The 19,261-nt window shown below is 38.8% G+C and overlaps 1 protein-coding gene across 11 annotated transcripts in view; it reads right to left on the reverse strand.

Annotated features, from left to right (window-relative positions):
• The window catches only part of 5-HT1 (serotonin receptor), a 162,108-nt gene extending 146,605 nt beyond the window's left edge, over positions 1–15,503 (reverse strand). For 2 of the 11 annotated variants that reach the window (XM_069124629.1, XM_069124631.1), the window contains exon 1: positions 7,314–11,534. The gene's annotated coding sequence lies outside the window, so the exon portion shown is untranslated. Of the gene's footprint in view, positions 1–5,890; positions 6,118–7,313; positions 11,537–11,565; positions 11,635–15,280 lie in introns of those variants that run through there. The other 9 variants (XM_069124636.1, XM_069124638.1, XM_069124635.1 and 6 more) reach the window with 8 other exon arrangements.
• Between the last annotated feature and the right edge of the window lie 3,758 nt (positions 15,504–19,261).

Here is a 19,261-nt window from a genome sequence, read left to right on the forward strand (position 1 = left end):
TCGATATTTCCACGCGGTTCAACGCGATAAATCTCCGATTCTCGGTTAATTATTTCCACGCTGTTAAAACGTTCTCGATGCAAATTAAACCATGTACGATTTTTCAATTGCTCGGTGATCATTTTGTAAAAGGCTAACATACGTAACGTCGTGATTCCCAAGATACGATATCATCGTCTCGTATAGTGTTCAAAATAATTTAATTTCTAAAAATTCTCGGTTAATAATATTCACTTTGATCAAATCTTCTTGGTGTACACGAATATCGTAGAATTTTCTACTTTTCTGAAAGACATTTAAAAAAAAGAAAGAACTACGATGTCTAGAAAACGCTGCTTGTCGTGACTCCGAAGACACAACGTTACCGTTTTAGAACGCTTCTCAAAAAATTCTACAATTTCTTGACTAATCCGAGAAATTTCCGATGCAACCGAACCTCATGAAATTTCCTACTTTTCAAAATGATCTTATCTTTAAAAAAAAAACTACAATTTACATATATATACAGTATAATGTTCATTGCAGCTCTGAAAACACGGTGACATCGCGTTCCAGATGTTCAAATCGAGAGAAATCTTCGTTTTGTCTCTCGTTCCTTCTCTTTCGACCCACACCAATCCTGGATCTTTATATCCGGTCTTTACGCTGACGATATCACGGAAGAACGTGCACCGGGAAGCATAAAAAGCGACGAGCACCCTGGGAGAACCACCAGCCACTGAATTCAAGCACCGACGAGCAGGCGCGGCTCTCTCTTTTTCTTTAAAATGTGTCACTCGTCGCTCGTTTCCTTTGTTTCGTTAAGCATCGTCTATATCGGCAGAAATAGAACGGAGATTTCGAAAAACGTATCTACGTTTCCACCAACCATACCGTTAACATCGACTGTCTCTCTGTTAATCGCAGTTCGAACGATGGTTGCGCGCAAGAAAAAAAGAAAAAGATAGAGACGAAAGTATTATAGAATAGCTACGCGGAGTGCAACAAAACGAGGAGAAACGTTGTCTCGTTATTCTCGAAATTGTATCGTCGCGAATGGGATTTCGAACTTTTAATGAATAAAAAGAGTGCCGTTTTTTCCCTACGGTAATAACGGACTTCTGATGCAAATTCAATTGGGCCAAACAATTATTTCTTTATGGCGTTGGAAACGCGCGATTGTCGGCCTCGTTGAATTATTATTCGAATCACACGGGAAAGGAAACAGATAGAGATTTTGAAATATGGTATACCCCGAAAAAAAGGAGAATTTGTCATCTTACTTGTCTGTGATTTCTGTAAAATTGCGACTCTTTAACGAGTTAACATTCATTCTTCCGTTCAACGTTCCATCGTATCACGTATGTCCACGTTTGCTATGTGACTGCGTTAAGACAAGTGATTTTTCGCATGATTTTTAGTTACAAGCAGACCATGGATTTTTATGCATTTGCGAGAGACTCGAAGGTGCAGAAGTGCACAAAATGCTCGTAATATACGAAACGATATAAAATATTCAAAGTGAAGTATTTGTTAATAGTGAAGTATACATTTATTAGATGAAACAAATATCTATTTATGTTCCATTTCTGTAGTTATTCTTTAGTTACAAGCACACTGTGGATTTTCATGCATTTACGAGAGACTCGAAGGTGCAGAAGTGCACAAAATGCTCGTAATATACGAAACGATATAAAATATTCAAAGTGAAGTATTTGTTAATAGTGAAGTATATGTTTATTAGTTGAAACAAATATCTATTTATGTTCCATTTCTTTAGTTATGTTCATGAAAATATAAAATTGCATAAAAAAGATCTCATCCAATAACAGGTAAAAGAAGAAAAACAAGTGAACTTAATTAAAAGAAACGAATATCAGGCATAAAGCATAAACCACTAAAGCATCACTAAATATAAAGAATCGTATTAATCTTGTTCGTTTAGTCTTAAACAATTAGTCAAAATAAACTTCAAAGAAGATCATTTGTCAACATACAATATCGTAGCCGATGAAACTTGTATTCGTAGAACTCGAGCACTCTAAAATCAAACACAGGACAGTTTGTTCAACAAAAAGGAACGAAGGGAAGAAAAACGGACACGAGTCGAGGCTTTCTAAATATCACAGACTAATTGACTGGCCTCTGAAACGGCGAAAGAAAAGAGACCGAAACCGGTTCAAAGCTTGGTCTTCTTCAACGCGAATTCAACAAGTTAGCCGTTTTTCTTTGGGAGGACGGAGCTTTAAAAGAGGCTGCACCGTGTGAGATTCACGAGAAATCTAGATTAAAGGAACAAGGGGTTTGCCGTAAGGACAAGCCAACTTCCTTTCCTAGGTGACTATTCTCCAAAGAAAATTTCCTTGATCTTTCTTCACCCTTGACTTTCGAGATAAGACACACTTTGATCGATCAAACACCTTCAATGGAAAACTTGCTCGATAGATTCGTACGCAAGTTGAATAGAATCAGCAACTTTCAATGAGTTTCAATATCGCGCACGTTCGTTGATGATACGACAAGCTTTTTGCAAGATCGATTCGAAACCATTAGCCGAAAGTTCAAAAACGTTTTTCGACGTCCATTTTGGGTAAACTTTTCCTCTTAGAGATTATTTTCTTTCTTTCTTTTTTTTAACTTTCTTTGCATTTTCTGATGGCAAATGAATAGAAACGAACTATGACAGTTTCGAGTTTAGCTATCCATTGGTTCAAAAGTTATTTTTATTTTTGGCGTACTGCATGACTTGTTTTAACGTGATAATCATTTAGACGGTAAGTCGTGTTATTTATTTAAACACGTATCGTGCTCAGAGTAGCGGAATATCGCTTTAGTATAAATTTATAATTTACCAAATAACATCTATCACGAAGGTTGCACAAGTGCAGAGATGTATAGCCTAAGCTATACGAATATTACTCGTACTTTTCTATTTCCACGAGACAGTGTCCAGTTAGGCTCATAGTAGCAACAAAGACGAACGATCTATCTAACACGCATATGAGGAAGAAAGCCATACAAAATTTTGTTACCTTTTTCGTACAGTCACTTTTGAACGACAAGATTGCTAAAACTTAAAATTGGTATCGTTGAATTTTATTCGATAAGTATTTCATGAGTATAAGTTTCGACTGAAAAGTTAAGTTCCCAGAGGGCAAACTTCACATTCCATTTTTAATGAAACTTTGATATTTCGTAAAATCTGATAAATTCTTGTTGTCTTTCTTGTATCGATGTCTCTTTGTCACTAAAATGTAATATCTTAATATAACATAGTTGAAAATAAAAAGTTAGTTTAAACTGCTAGGATCGATGATGACGGTTTTTAAAAATAGTTCGCAGATTGATAAAGTTTCACGAGAAACTGTAACGAAGCAATATTTTAATATCTTTAATAATAACAAAACGTCACGAAGAGAAAATTTCAATTCGAAATACGTATTTGTAAATAGGTTGGTATTTTTCTTTCGTTATAGCTTTCGCTGAAAATCAAACGAGTAATTCGTCTACTATAATGCTTTCATCGCCGAACATAATATTTATCTTACGATCGAAACTTAATCCCGCAAACGACGAAACTAATAACTTTCGCGTAACTAATAATTTCGTAATTAATTAATTTTGTCTTTCGCTTTATATGCATGTTTCTAGCAAAGCCACGTTTTGTGAAATACGACATATTATACATAAATTAATCGAATCGTTTGAACGCGTAGATTGCAAAAATAGCAAAATTATTCCAGGGAAAGTTATTACTAGAACATTTCGATGGAAATCACATACACTGAAAGTAAAGAACACGTTTATTTCCTACGTACTGTTTCATTGCTTAAGGTATGTCTAATAAGACACATGGTTATAACTATTTACTTTCAATAGAAATATAAAAGGAAACTAATACAAGTTGATTAATTAACACGTTACTAAAACATTTAGAATGATTCAAACAAGACAAATTTCGTGGACTAAAAAATTCTCACCAACATAAACGATTTACATAACATCGTCAGATAAAATTGCACAAAATACAGTGTAATATTTTTCAAAATTTAAATGCCATGATATAGCGTGTTTCGATCTATCACGACTCCCACGTCAAACTATATAAAACTCACGTGGCAGTGAACGAGTTAAAACGTTTCGTCCTCGAGGGATAAGGAGCCACGATTCAAGTTGATTATGAAATTACGTTTCTTATGTTCTTACGTAATGTGTCAAGTACGAATGTCGGAGGTCGACCTCCGATCGGATCGAAGCCGAATGAAATATTAATCGACGACGGTGTATCGTTTCGATGACGTCCGCGTGTAAATAGAATAAAGGACGGAATAAATATTACAGCGACGAGACAAAAAGATGCGAAACAGAAGGAAATACGACGTGGAGGGTAAGCTCAGATTGCCAAAGGGGTTTCCTGTTCGGTGTAAACCCCTCGATGCTTTATCTTTGCAGTTGAACCGTGTATTCACGTGCTCTGGCGAAATTTCTATTCTTATTTGCACATATACCATTGGTGTTTCGCGGCAAGTTCGTTTATTCTTCGCTCAAGTGGACTCACGATCAGCAAATCCCGTATTCGATGGCAAAACGATTTGATAGCTTAGTCGCTAATGAAACGAAACTATCGGCACAATTAACCGAGTTCTCGACGAAGAACGAAGCTTCGTTGACTGTAGAATCGTTAACCGGGCGCCTCTCGATCCGTACACCGGGTAAATGGAAGGTGCGGCTTGAATAAAAGCCTCGAATGGGAACGCATAAATTTCTTTGTTACTATCGGCAGAGCGAAAAACGTAAGAGTAAAGCCTCCTTTCGATTCGAAAGCATTCTCTGGATACAAACGAACGCTCCTATTCGCGCAAATTCTTTCTTTTTTTCTTTTTTGTTTTTTTTCTACAGGAAATAATACCTGGCTTTCGTCGTTTAGTTAAGCAACGAAATGTTCAATTGTTTTAATGAAAATGCGATAATTAAATTAATGGGTTGGAAATGGAAATGTGGTGCAAGCGTTTTGGACTATGGGGAGGAGCTTTCTTAGGAATTTTCAGGCCTTTATGAATAAACGTAACAATGCGTTTTAATGTTTAAATGCATGCAGATGTCTCTATTAAAAGTTTACTTTCTTAAGTTATGGTTTCTACCGCTTTTCATCCGATTGGACTCTATTCAATTCCTGTACTAGCGAGAATGAATGTACCTGATTTTGTATTGTTAATTATCTATCTATTCCTAGTTGCTATTATTTGGTATCAAATGAAGAAAAAAGCGGAGAAAAATATACGATTGTTTTAATATTAAAATATTTTAATTAATCGATGCTTCGATGAGAAAATAGTAGCACAGGTGCATTTTTTGGACAGATATTTATCTATCACGCTTTGCTACGATCTTCTAAATTTTTAGAAATAATATTGCATGTACATAACGGTATGTTTCAATCTTTAGAATAGGCCTTTTTACTAGACCATAGATTTCTCTGTTAAAATTTAACCATTAAGCTGTAAAAGCGAGTATTCCATACCTGGGCTATCTCGACAGGCTCGAATTTCTCGCAAAAAATGTTATTTCACAAAAGTTTTATGATAACCTTAATTTAGAACGTTTGAAGATGTTACGTGAATTTTTGTGCGAGTATTGCCTGCTGAGAAACGCATCAGGCACGAAAGTTTCGCGTTTTGAGCTTAAGGGTACCGTAAAAATGTTTCCACTCTAAAGATTAATTAAATTCACAATTTTCTCAAGTTAAAATTTCGTCATATACCACCTTCCCTTCGATCAATCGCTCTCTTTATTCGACGATTTTAATAACGATAATGAATATATTGACTATTATATAACGTATGCTATTATACAGCTATAAAAAGTTTACGATGGTATTAAATATTGGAAAATTTCTGTCGGGCTTACTCACTCATTGTCAGATTACGGGATATTGCCGGAGGGTACGCCAAACCTTGTGATTACAGCACTCGCGTGTTTAAAATTAATAAATATATCGGTTTAACACGTAACCGCGATCGTAAAACGAGCATGGCACGCCAACAGTTAATAAAAGTAACGTAATTATAAACATTGTAGAAATTTTAGAGAACGCCATGGTACGTACGCGCACTTCGAAGGCTGAGCGAATACTAAACTGCGTACAATAACGAGTATTAACGCGACCCAAACACACCTCAAAACCGACCTGTGTCGAACTCTACGATTCTCGAATTGTATATTCGGCCGAGCGAAAACCAAAACAAACTGCGATAACATGGAAGACGTTCAGAAAAAAGAAATGCCTCTGCGCTTGACAAGCAATGATACGATATCACAGTTCGTCGAACACGTCCCTTTTTTTGCTGGATGAGGAACGCGAGCACAGATGTTTACACTTCATGGACAATTTATGCGCATGTTTTCGTTTCTCTACGATCAATTCCGAAACATTTTGGTTAGAAAGATACCCCAGGCTTTTGAATAATAAAGTAATATGTATTACGGTTTGATTCGATATGAATGGCGGAATAATATTAGAATATGTATTAAGCGGGGATGCAAGATTTTTTGAAATACGTAATCTTTCAGGTAGAAAGTTATGGTAAATAGAGTGGTTAAAGAATACAAGCGAATATTCCTGTAGGTAGAAAGTTATGGTAAATAGAGTAGTTAAAAAATACAAGGGAATACTCTGCCAAAATTAAATGCCCCTCGCTCTTGAATAATACAAATGTGTCACGGTTTGATTCGATGCGAATTGCAGAATAATATTAGAATTTTTATTGTATGCATGATTTCTTTGAAAATACCCAATCTTCTAGATAATAATTTATTATACGTAGAATGCTAAAAATCTCTAGCTCTAGGTAACAGCTTTTTATGAGAATCTATAGAGATACGAAGACAAGAAAATCCTTCTAGAAATACTGGTTCATCGTTGATAAGCAGATTGCCGATGCTTATGCAAATGCATAATTTTATGTATTTATTGAAAACAGATAGAAGCCAGATAAAGAATTTAATTTCATCCACTAAATACGTAATTTTCATACAATACACATTTATCACAATTTTAGATTTTCTCTAAATGCATAAACATCTGCCGTCTATCAGTAACGTATATTTAACGTAACTTGATCATTTTCAAGCAAAAATAATTCCACCCTTAAATAACAAAACAAATTTCCCAGTATATTTCTCGTGACAAAGCTCGAATATATCAGCCTCGAATATTATATCCGCACGAGCGCCAACCCGCCTCTACCACATCCTCCGTAAACAATGAATCAGTAATTTATCATGGCACAAAAGTCACTGGAGGCTGTGAATTCGTAGGAAAATTTGGCTCATACCTGAAATCTCTAGGCAAGGCCAATCTCAGCGGACGACGACGCACACCATCGTTGTTGCATCGTCTGCATGCGCGACGTTGCTCGTCTAGAATGCCTTATCCCGGTGGTACGTGATCCAAACGGCGATGATCCGCTCGCAGACGTGGACAGTTTGACGAGAACGATTAAAACGTTGAATCATTAGCGAGACAGAGGCAACGAAGTGGCTAGCAACGCGCTGTTTTCGTCGCTTTAATGCTAGCTGCACCGGATACGCGCATTATCGGCCGAGACACCTACCAGAAATACCATTAGCGGCCATTTATTTCGAACGAATACCCAATCACGACGGCCGATAATCTAGTGTCGGGTCACGTTTTAGCAGCAGCTGAAAGTAGCAGCCACCTGGCCGGCCCCGTTTTTCGTTCGACGTTTCGCAATACGGGGAAAAGGTTCATCATCGACTATTCTAGAGACTAAACACCTTGGCTGTTGAAGTACACTTCGATGTGTTTTTATATAACTACCAGTCCCTGTTTAATCCTTAGTTGCTTAGATACCCTGGTTTCCCAAGTACACTTGAGTGTGTTTTTATGTAACTACGACCCCTGTTTAACCCTGGCTGCTTAAATACCTCGGTTGCTCAAGTATACTTCTTCGTCGTCTTTATGTAACTACAACCCCTCTTTAACCCCTGCCACGGTCCTCGAAGGATTTACACAGGCCACGAAATTATTCGAACACTTGTAGACACTTCCTATGAATATATTATGTGTGCGATAAATCTTAAAATTTCATTAGCACCGTCATGAGACTTGATTATCATGATTATATTGGGGAAGTTTCAGGCAAATCCGAAGATACGTATTTATAGAAATTACAAGATATTTATTACAAATTATTGTACATTTAATAAGAATGTAGCGTATAGCATAAATAATTATGCTTCTGGCTTCCGTAATAATATTTTATGCCTCGGCTTTACTTCGGTTTCAACTTTAAACGAGGAAAAATCTTTCAATGTTTTAAGAAAATCTGTAGCACACGATTGTTACTTTATAAATATAACTTTATAAATACATTCTTGCCCGTGTTTTCCTCAAGTTTAAGAAACTTTCGAAGGGTAGAAAAATACGATCCGATGGAAAACGACTCAAATGTCACAGCAGGGTTAACTCGAATATCTAATCGATATACCAGGTTTATGAATGACATTTCCGTGAATCAAAGTACGATGTATTTATCACCATAACGTGACCCTTCTATATTCTATTTTTATTTCCTTCACTTACGACAATATTCCTCTTTATGTACCTGTATCCTCCTCGTACAATTTTATTATTTTTTTTTTTCTTTTTTGGTAGCTCCATAAATTTCTTGCTATTCGTCCAACCGAAAATTCAACGAGCCATCGCGATGTTTATTAGAAATAGTCTGTGAATATCCTATTAGAATATTTTTGATTATTATGAAAAATTTGCTTCTTTGATGTTTTCGAACAGCCAACAGTGGTTCTCTAGAATAATCGCAGTGTTTGGGGTGAATGACGAAAGAGGAAGGTGTGATAGGGAGTGTTACAGGTTTACACGAGCTCCTATCAGTATTCCGTGCGCTTTCAGGAAGGCAGGTTCCTCTCTGCAGAGCCAGAACTTCCGGCCGCAGCTAGTTTATCGTGAAACGAAGAGTTCAACTCTATGAACTTACGACCGGGCAACGTTTTGGGACAGCTTCGTCGACTTTGAGATAGCATGTCGATGTTTGCTCAGCGAGCAGCTGGCAAATTATTTTCCTGCAAAACTTCGAAATCGTTTGCGTCTTTGGAAAGGGGTTCGAGATCCTCGAGCGAAATCTGTTAAAGTATAGGGGTGGCTTTTGTACGGATTGAAGCTGCAATTGAATCCAGAAATATCGTGATTCTTTCGCGGAAGCAAAGTAGATAGGAACTGGAATGAAGTATCTCGTTACTACTGACTCGAGATCTTCCTCGAGAAATGGCCGTACTTTGTCCCAGATTTCAAAATCTTATACTTTCCACGCCAAACTGCTCCATCTTTGTTCATAACGAAACGTCCCAGTCGACGATCTAACATTCCATCGGCAATTAATTTTTACGTTTCCTCTTCTCTTCTTATTTTCATCGACCAGGTAAGAAAAAGTTAATGGTAGCTTGTTCGTCGAAACGAAAGATACAGAGAGAGAGAGAGAGAGAGAGAGAAAGAAAGCAGAACCCAGCAATGTGAAACGGTGAAAAAGGTAGACATCTCGAGGAAAAGGTCAGCCAGCCACTTAGTCCTTAATCCTCTCATCGAGTTCCAATTAATACACGTCGGCAGCCGTTATTCAACATTCAGGAAGGAGGACCGCGCGGATTAATTGACTCGCTACGATTTAAAATAGCCGACGACAATGGACTACCGAGACATCTTCCCTTTTCCTTCTATTTTTCTTTCTCTTTCCTAGCCGCGGATTAAGGAAATCATTCCTTGGGATGAAGTCCTTGCACCGCGACGGGAATTTTTGTAGGCCGATAAGACGCCGGACCGAATTGGATCCGATAAGAGGATCAAGAGCAAAATTTGTGACCGCGCTTAATAAGCGGAATGAAAAGCAAATAGAACAGAATCGTTCCACCGGGAATCCCCTGTATATACGAGAAACATTTCTTTCTAGAAATATACAAAATAATTGGAGTGCGTAGACGAAGAATATACGATAAATCACATTTTTCGTTTTTTACAATCGAACGGTTTAAAAATTTAGTAGAATATAATATTGTCGATAAAACCTGTGTCACGAGTATTCTCTTTTTATTTGATTTTCAGGCTGAACGTAATGTAGCTTTCCGTGCACCTCATAGTTTAGACAATATTGTTTATCCGAGTATTAAAATATTATTTATAAATATAAACATTAAAACAGCGTTTGTTATAGCGATTTTGCCTTTGGCTGGATCTGACAGGTTCTTTCCACTTTCAGCTGTTTTATATTAAAACCATAAGGATATTAAAAATCAACAAATTAACAAAATGTGTTCCTCTCCTGTTGTTTACGATTTACTTTGAAATGAGACATTTTTTCTAAAAATTCGATAAAATATGAATACTTCAAGACGAAAGATTTGCTATGATTCAGCAATTCCAGGAAGACTTCAGAATTCCAGAGGAGCATCGCTCAGAAAATTTTCTTCCACAAATTGTTGTTTTATAATGTCCTTGTTTCTATCGTTTTCTAAGAGGAAAGGAAGATGAAACTGCATGCAGAAACATCAAACGGGTTACGACACCTTATGTAACGTATTGCGTAGAATTATTCAAGTATTTCCAGCACGCAATGGAGGATAAAGGTGACCCTGTTAACGACCTTTCTTAATCCTTCGACCTTACGTTCTGCCGAGCGAGGGTCATCATGCTCGATAAACCAATAAATTTTAATAATCGCCAGCGAGAGGCGAACAAAGAGCCGAACGATCGCCAGCAGATCGAATATTTCTCTTATTCTTTCGACGAATAACGTGACGAAAGAATCTCGTAGACTACGATGGAATCTCGAAGTCATACGATGCTAGAACATCCTCAAGAATCTCTTCCACTTACAACAGAGAAATTTCAGCATCGCCTGGCCACAACGATGAAGAACTCGATACGAAAGTAAAAAAGCGAAACTTACATCGCGAAAGTATTTGAACAATTCACCATAGAAAACCCCTATATCCATATCGTACGTGTTATGTAAAATATTTTAAAATTTCATCGCCACCTTAACGAGAAAAGAATTTCGTAATTATATTAGTAAAATTTTGTAGCAATCTGAAAATGTATATAAAAGTTACAAAACATTTATTACAAACGTATAATATTTAATAAAAAATTGATTTACCGTACGAATAGCCATGTTAAACTGGAAGTGATAAAATGAATTCGGTGAACTGAATATCGAAACCTATTACTATTACAATGAATAATTAACTGCTTAATTATTTTCTTGATATCTGCGAAATATACGCTTAAACTAAATATATTGTAACTTCTATATATTTTTTCAGGTTTGTTTCAAACGTTACGGATATAAGAATGATAGTGAAGTTACATTATAGTGTTAATAAATCTGACAAAGAATGTCAGCAAGGGTTCGAATACTATCTCATTCTTTTAATATCGTAGAGAATAGAATTACTTTCTCAATTTCTTCATAGTCCATCGATTCCCATCCAGCTATATCGATAAAAGAAGCGAAGGGAAGTCACAGAATGACCAACCGGTCGAATAATACTCACCATTGACCCAGTAAACTGCAACTCGAGAAATTTCCTCGCCACCTTAGCAGAAGAAGGAAAGGAAACTGCCTAAGGAAATATAGGCTCGTTAGAAGTCAATGCATTTCCTTCGTTTCGCGATCAAATATTCTACGGAATCGAAACGAAAGGAAGGCGGCAGACCAGGTGGTCTGTCTTTGGCAGATAGAGTTTTTGGTAGATACGAAACCTATCGAAGATAGAATCGAACAATCGGAACGTCAGAGAAAACGAGAAAGCTTAATGAGAACGAGAGCTGTCGCTAGATACGCGAATTTTCGATTAATCGCCGAAGTCGTGGCAGAAAGGTTCCAAGATTTCAGATGACAGCCAACGACGATGTATCGCGTGTCTTGCGCGGAACATTCTGCAATTTCATTAGTCTCGTTGTGACAACACTCGACTATCATGATTATATTGGCAAAGTTTTGAATAAATCTGAAAACAAATATAGAAGTTACAAGATATTTCTGATAAATTATATATAATTTAGCAAGAATTTATTTAATACGAATAGCCATATTTCTATCGCTCACCGTATGAAACAAATGAATAATAATAAGTTTTCGTGTCTCGCTCTGGCTTTGTTTCAACTTCGTAAGGGACCATTTAATGGCTTAAGAAAATTCTGATAAGATCGATTTTCGCTATCTGATGCGCGAATTTTCGATTAATCGTCGACTTCGTGTTACAAAGGTTGGAAGCTTTCAGGTGACAGGGAACAACAATGGTTTGTTTCATCAAACGAAACGTTGCAGTGGAACTTGAACTAGTAAACGTAAATACCATCCCGTAATTACGACGCGTGTCATCGTCTGTTCGCGTGAATAGCAGAGTCCGCCCAGGGTGATTTGAGGAAGCAGTGCATCGCGTGCAAACAGCAGCGACGTGTCTCTTTAATGGGAAAACTCTAGACAATGTTGTTGCGGTTAGTCGGGTCCAGAACGAAAGAGAGGGAGAGCTTTAGAGATAGTTTGGAATCAGATGGACGAGAAAAAGAAGCTGCAGGGAGCGAGAATTGATCGAGGTCAGGTTAATACCGGTCGAAAGAAACCGTAATTGCTTAATTCTCGGAGCGATTCCAGACGATTCGAAGCGAACCAAGAAACCGTACAGCCCTGATCCAGCTGTTTGCTGTATTCGATTTATCTGCCATTGGTTAAACGAAAGGAGATCCTCGGTCAGATCTAGGGATTTTAATAAATAAAAGGGAAACGCCCGTTTCAGCCGGAGAGACAGCCAAGAAAAATTCAATTTGTCAGCTGACTGGATCTAGGAATCGGTCTGATATCAGTGTGATCAGAGAAATAGCTGGAAATTCGGTGGTTCGTAGAATTTAGATTTCAGCGTGGAGCTCACGATCAAAGGCGTGACGTGGAAAACGATTTCGATGGCGATTCACGGTGACAACCGGTCCAAGGAGATCCGGAATTTCAATGATAACGCGATTTCCGTGGACACACGGTCGCATGCTACCAATTCGATCATAATGCACATCCTGCTTTACGACATCAAACGTTCCCAACGCGATATGAAACGATGGCAAAACCTCTGCTGACCGAAGAGGTAACATCCCTTCCGGTGGACAACTCAGAACAAATTCAATTTATCGGCCGGCTAAATCTCGAAATCGAATCTTTCGGAAGGAGGAAAGAGGATTAAAGCCGAGTGGAGGATGGAACTTTCGATCGTGTAAAATGAACGTCCACCCTCTATTCTTTAAAGGACACTAACTTACACGGAAAAGCAGAGAAGGCAACGAGACAGAATTTAGAGCGGAAGAAGCAGCGATAAAATTCCGGATTTCCATTTTAAAATAGTGACAGGGATGAAAGGGGGGAAGAAACAACGCAACGATAAAGCGGCGTTCGCACTAAAACGAAAAGTGAACCGCTTTTTTTCCGAGTAGATCCCTTCGTTTTTCGGGCTGCGTTCGCCAACGAGCGAGAGATCTGCGAACGAAAGATTCAATCTGTCGGCGGGCTCGGTCACGAGGGGATCGACTTCTCCCAGCGGAGTGCGAGAATAACAAAAGGGGGATGACGAAGGAAAGCTAGAAAGGAGGAACGAGATAGAAGAAAGCACGCGCGAGTTACGGCCCACGATATTTCCACGCGTAAAATTGAAACCCGTGACGATCTCACCTCGAAGCGACGATCAGCCACTGCCGCTTTCTCCGCGTGCACCTTTTATTCCCCTGACGTAGATGGACATCGAAACGCGTTGGTGGAAGCGAATAACCTCTTCCACAGGAGCATGCAGAAATGACGAGAACCAGGGCTCAGAGAAACTTCATTTCCGTGGGAGTATTTCTGATCCACGAATCTCTAAACTTCTCGATTGAGATGAAACACAGGATGAAGAACAGGAAACGAGCGACGGAATCGTAAAGATACGACACTCGTCTCCGAGACTTGCCAATTTGTTTCCATTATTGAGCTATGTTTGAATGGACACCAATTTCTCGTCTTCTCTTTTATTTTTATTTTTTTTTATTTTTTTTTCAAGGAACAACTCAAGAGTTTCTCCATGCAGTTAAGTTTTCGAGTTGTTTGTCCATTTGGAGTAGTATGCAAATCGGAGAACGAGAGAAACGTTCAGCTACGTTTTTCCTTCTTTTCCTTCTCTTTCTTTTCTTTGTTGAAGTTGAAACTGTAAAGGAGTTTCGAGTTCCCAAATGCCAACAAAGGTGCGAATGTTTGGGTGTCACTGAACCTTCGATCGACAGAAACTCGATCTTCCTTGGACCTTCAGGAGAAGCAGGGGGGAAGGGAAAGCGTATAATCCAATGAGCAAATATCGAAGATAGAACGAACGTGTTTGCTATCGGTCATCCTAAGCCGCAAATAACGAGAGGGTTCGTCTAACACGAGGAAAACTCCCTGTGATTCTTCCCTTCCTCGTTGTCTCGTCGATCCTCCTCTCCTCGCACCTTCTATCGAACTTCTCAACGAGAATCCATAAATGGCCCTCCAAAAATGAAAGAATAGATAAATCACAGGAACAGCGTACGAGGCTGCTGGTAACATGATATTCAAACACTCGACTCGCGATTTATTTAAAATCACAGTAGCGATCCAAGCGACTGGTGCAGGACCGAGCAACAAGTTATACACCATAACAAGCGTATCAGCAGAGAGGTGTGCCGTTTCCTCGCGTCGATCGTTAAGGCATTCATTCGAATTGGAAAGAAACTTTAAAGTTTCAAAACAAAAACGCTCCTTCTAATGCGCTAGATCTGTTCGATCCTTTGGAAACTTTCACGTCATATAACGAGTCACAATTAAATTTAAACAAATTAAGATAAATTAAATCGTTATGTTAGGGATGCGAAAGGAGGGAAATTCGTCATAGGAAAATCGAAGCGACGTACCGTCGTGACGCGTTCACTCGGACGAGTCACGGATTTAGTATTGAATCCAAGCTTTCGAAAAACGAATGAATTCTAACAAATTGCAATAAATTAAAAAAGAAAAAAGAACATGCGTTAAGGATGCTAAAGGAGAGAGAGAATTGTTGAGAGAAAAGAAAAGTCAGAGGGTGCTCATCGCGCCTTGTCTTGCCACGGATCCACGGCTGGATCGTGCGCGACCGATCGAAAATCACGTGAATTGTAATGAATCGGAATAAATGAAGAAACGTGCATTAGGAATGTTAAAGGAGAGACATTTGTCACAGGAAAACCGAAAGGATGTACCGTCGTGATGCGTTGACTTGCCACAGATCCAGCGCTGGATCGTATTGCACCCGGTCGAAAATCGTGTTCAGATCCGGTTAAACCCGAGTCGAACGTCGGCCGTCGATGCGCTGTCGCGTAAACACGGATATCGATATCCGGTGAAAACGGTTCCCGATGGAAACGGCGCGATGTTCGAGCGACCCGGTGGTCCGGAGTACCGTGCCAGTACTGGTACTGTGGAGTTTGTTATCGAGTAGCGGCGAGAGGAAAAGCGGGCAGGGTGGTGGCAGCTCTGCTTGGCTGACAAGTAGACAGAGATGGTATTACGCAGGCGCTAACTCGGCTCGCCTCGCGGCAACCTTCCATCCTCCCTCTACAACCCCCGACAACTCGAGTGTTCGGCCACCCTACACGGCCAACGATGCCACCTACACCGTCACCCATCCTTGGAACGCCTTATCTACTCCGAGATGTCCAGCGAACCACCGTGCAAGCGATTCGGGATTAATGACGGAGATAAATACTCTGAATATTCATTATTTAGGTATTCTGGTTTTCTGAATGGAGATAAGGTATTTCGTGAATGTGTGCATGAGAGTAATTGCAGAGCTTTTTGAAGAAAAAAAAAAAGATGACCTATTCGTATATAGTTGGTACAATTGAAACAATAGGAAAGGATAATGTCTTCTGTATTATTATGCACGTTCAAATATATGTAACACATAAAAATATACATGTAAAAATGCGTGTGATTTATATTCAATTTTTATTCGAAACATTTTCTCGTAGGAACAGTTTACGAGTAATTTGGCTTCGCGTTACGAAACTCTCTCTGTCTATTACACACAAACGCTTGGCATCAATTGAAACTTCATTAAACGTTAAAAAACACGATCAAAAATTTGTCTTGCGAACAGACCCTTAGAAAGATTTTCACTGATTAATATTCTATCCTGTTTCAGGAAGAAATATTTTTAGTAAGACCAGACAATTTTGAAAAGTTTCTTGTAAATGATACAGAGAATTTCTCAGCGGCAAATATCAGACGGAAGAAGTTGCAGGATCTTAAACTTCTTATAGGGTGAAACTGTGAAATAAAAAGGAGGAAGACCAGGAAATATCGCGAGGTATCACGAGCGATCTAAATTACCGCGCTTCTTTGTCCAATGAAACGATCAGAATGAAAGAGGCGGAAAGTGGAAGCAAGAAGAAAACGTTCGAGTTTGGATTCTCGAAGAATTACAAGCATCGAATCAACTTCGTCACCAGCAACTGTTTTCTTTGGAAACTCCGCCAGTCCTCCGAGGGATGTACGGTCTCTTGACTTTCCCACACCTTTTCCATCTTCCTCGCCGAAGCGTTCCAAGATTTGATCGACTCGACCTGTCAGAGACGCTGAATTGTCGTCGATAGCGTTGACGTGACTTTTCACCAAGTACGATTAACCCGACCCACTCCCTTAACGAGCAGTGGTTCGACCTATGACACATCGAAAGAGAAGAATTTTCTTGCAGACATTCTTGTGGAATTGGAACGTTTAGAACGATTGTACTATGATTTATGATTATTACTGAACTGTATAATTTTCTGCACTGCTCTTCTCAGTTAAAACGAATTATCTATCATTTCGAAACTGTAACAGTTCTCGTAATAAGTAGAAAGAAATAGATAAAAATAAGTATAAAAAATTTTAAGTACAAAAATAGCAGCAAAATCACGTTTACATCGTAAACCAGACTTAACTCTTCCGAGATGGATTTTTCTTTTAACAACGAACGAAATTATTTGTATAATAGTACAGGATATAATACGCACAAGTTTTAAAGTATCTAAGTTAATCCAAACAGAGTTTCATTTATAACGAGATTGTATAGCTGAAGGAATCTTTGCTCGCGGAAAAATTATAACAATCTACTCGTTAATACGTTTGTAGTTCGTGTTTTTACTACTGTCTTCTGCCGCAAAATCTTTCGGTGCTCCCTGAACAACCATACTGGAATGTTCACGAAGTACAAGAAATACAGTACGACGTACTAATAAAAACGCGATTGCACAAATATATATCATCATTCAATCGTCGTGAACGTTCGAAATCTGAAATTCACTGATTGTCCTAAAGATTACCTCGTCACGTGTTGTGCCATTAATCTCGCGAGGGTCGAACCTAACTATTCCTAACGCCTTAAGAACGATAAAAACGTATAACTGCCATCTTCCCGCGGACTACTTGAGTTTTTGACGCGAATAAATTTCGCCGATTAGCATCGAACGACGTTAAAACGTTCACGCTCGCACAGCCGGATTTCCAGCGGAGAGAGACCCGGCAGAATAACGTCTCGGTTAACCGAGATTCGATTATCCAAATTTTCCATTATCGGATCTCGATTATGACACGGCCGTCAGCGAAGCTTTTGCTAAGCGGACGCGTTGTAAAATTTTCTGCGTATTAACGAGATAAAACGCGGCGTGCGTAACGCGAGAGATCGGAAGGCCATCGCTTTACAGTCGATTCGTTATGCGGTTTATCGTGGCTCGCCGTACGGACGCGTTGTTTTTCTCCCTCGTTACGAACAAACAACGCACGATCCTGTTTTTTTTTTCGCTCAGAAAAAGATGTACATTACGTCTGGATTGTTCATTGACGAGCGCATCGACACCCTCATTCTATTTTCAATGCTCCCCTGCTGGATGTATCGATAGTAGGGAGCTTTGTTACATCGGGGTCGACGAGGCTTCAGGTGCCCTTTAATCACCCAGTAGCGAACCTGATCAACGTGTGAGAATGCACGCGTATAATCGATCAGGAAAACACCATGCTTCAGGAATTTCTTGAAAAACTACGATTCTCTGGAGACCTTGCACATGAGACCAAAACATATTGAACACATCTCGAGAAAAAGCAGTTTGTAAGGTACACTGTTCCAGAAGTTTCAGAAACCTAACGTGCTTCTTGTATTCAACATTGGATGGCCTTCGAAAGGAAATATCTGCCCCGACGAAATATCCGCAAGCTGTGTGTACCAAAACGATCGATCGTAGAACCATACTCTTCAGTTGATTCAATTTCGACCAAAATGTACTATAAATCCTTGTTCGAGATTTTCGTATATATTTTATGAATATATTACTTGTTTTATACTAAAAACATTTTGACATTATATTAATACTATAACGAAACACGACTATTATTACATCGGTGAAGCGATAATAGAATATACAATATTCGTGGAATCATTGTAACGTTTCTTCACGGTGAATCATTTTAGGAAGCAGTTGGAATAACAAAACGATCCTTAATCGTTCGATTTTTGATGGTGTTTAACTTAGAGCAGCTGCTAGAAATTTCGACGATTGTAATTGCGTCTCATTGAATGACATCAATAGCAGAGGTGCTTTAATAACTTCTAGTGGAATAAAGGACACGCTATTGGATTTCAATCTCGATCTAAAGATAACGTGTTTCATTGGAAGAAGTTATATTTCGAGGAATTACATCCTTCGTTCATCTCTTTCTCTCTCTTACTCATTTTGGTGTGTGTTGGGAAACTGGCGTTTAAAGTCCAAGACGAAGAATTCTTTTTGTCTGTGCGACAGGTTGAATAGACGGGTAAGCGATATCAACGAGAAGCGAGGCCAATATTGCACAAATATTGGCTAAATATCGGCTAAATATCGGCCCTCGATTTTCCAGTAATAACAAATGGCCGTACATTTCGATGTCGTAAATGCTCGTTGCCGAGAAACAGTCGAGTATGGGCTATAATAAAAAAATCAACAAACTGAAATTCGGCGGAACTGGCGGCTTGCTATTAAATATGTGTTTAATAACCGACTGATTATAAATACGAAAGCTGAGAAAAGGAACAGGCACGTACATCTGGAAACGAATCGATAGTCTGAGTATCACCTTTCCAAGTTATCGACTAAATTGGGCGATAAATGTTGTCAATCGGAACTGTTTCAAGTAGATTGTGACCGAACAGGGCGGGCATCGATGAA

This window comes from Bombus flavifrons, chromosome 12 (genome assembly GCF_040668555.2).
Source record: "Bombus flavifrons isolate JBK064 chromosome 12, iyBomFlav1_principal, whole genome shotgun sequence".
Taxonomy (NCBI): Eukaryota; Metazoa; Arthropoda; class Insecta; order Hymenoptera; family Apidae; genus Bombus; species Bombus flavifrons.